The sequence below is a fragment of the Tyto alba genome, unplaced genomic scaffold (assembly GCF_018691265.1).
Source record: "Tyto alba isolate M040663 unplaced genomic scaffold, T.alba_DEE_v4.0 Super-Scaffold_45, whole genome shotgun sequence".
Taxonomy (NCBI): Eukaryota; Metazoa; Chordata; class Aves; order Strigiformes; family Tytonidae; genus Tyto; species Tyto alba.
Window position 1 is genome coordinate 1,855,865 of NW_024881321.1, and position 1,199 is coordinate 1,857,063.

General features: G+C 46.6%; 1 long non-coding RNA gene across 1 annotated transcript; it reads right to left on the reverse strand.

Moving 5' to 3' along the window:
* Window positions 1-222: 222 nt before the first annotated feature.
* LOC122154736 lies at window positions 223-709 on the reverse strand. Its single transcript, XR_006166791.1, has 2 exons — window positions 611-709; window positions 223-509 (listed from the first exon to the last, which is right to left on the reverse strand). It is a non-coding gene; the product is annotated as an uncharacterized LOC122154736 (long non-coding RNA).
* Window positions 710-1,199: the final 490 nt, after the last annotated feature.

A 1,199-nucleotide genomic window follows, 5' to 3' on the forward strand; every position in this document is an offset into this window, starting at 1 on the left:
AACTCCCCTCCATCAAGATCTGGGAGCCTGGGTCAGGGGCCAGTTACTCTGCAGCAGGTTGTCTGCTTCACACAGCGCCACAAACTAAGTGGTAATCTCACATGGCTTTTTTCTGAAATGGGAGCAGATCAGTGTCTCTGCGTAGCTCTGGTCTCCAAAGAGGTATTCTTGCCTGTGGTAAGCAGAGGGGAATTCAAAGAAGTTCAGGTTGAGTTCACTGGATTCAGCTTTAAATGTATTTTTATTTAAACCGTAATCCTGTGAGCGAGCAACTGTCACAACTTACGGTGATGAGGTAGAGAGACATAATTCACAGTTTATAGATTGAAGGCTGAGGGACAGAGGGTCGAAGTACACTTGGATATACTCTTTCAGTTGAGCCTTAGCAGCTTAAACAGTTACGACCCTCTGGCTGTTGGTTGCTGGTTTAATTCACGCTGAAAGGCTGAATATGCCTCGCACAGTAAGTCACAGCATCACAGCCGAAGGGGCAGGGGGGCAGTTCACAGCTGAGAAACAATAACTGGAAATTAAGGGGCTAAAATGCCTTAAAATCAGACACAAAAGTACATCTGGAAAGGGGGGGGGGGGGGGGCGAGGCTCAACTTACCTATCTTCCTTACTTGCAGATAAAGCAGATGGTTCAGTCCAATTCCTCAGTGATTCCCTGTGGTCTGATGGGAATGTTTTAGGCACCGGAGTGGTCTGCAAAATTACTACAAACAAATTTTGACCTCTCAAACATAGAACAGTAATTGGGGGGGGAGTAAAAGGACATTTTAGTGATTGTTTTATTGGCCTATAAGGGTAAACAATATAGCAACACTGCAGAATATAATCTGTAGGGTGGAGAGGGGAGGTTTCCCCTCTCAACAGGTTAAAAATGAAGTTTCTTATGTATTTATAAAATGAGAAGAGAGAGAGAAACAACGCGAGATCTCGACAGCCTGACCTATCCCGTCTAGCCTGGACGCTAAATTCGATTCCTTAAATCCAGGACCGCCTCCAAATCCTGAAGGCCCTATAGTCACCCCGAAGAGAGCCACCCGTTCATTCTGCGCGCAGGCACACACCGTGTCTGGGCTCATCTCGCCGCCCCTGAGAACAAGCCACAGCTCCAGTGGACGATTTTTTCCTGCAAGACGAAAGTCAACCTTTTAGGATGCTTCCTGCTAATAACAGAGAAGCTGTGCTGAGGT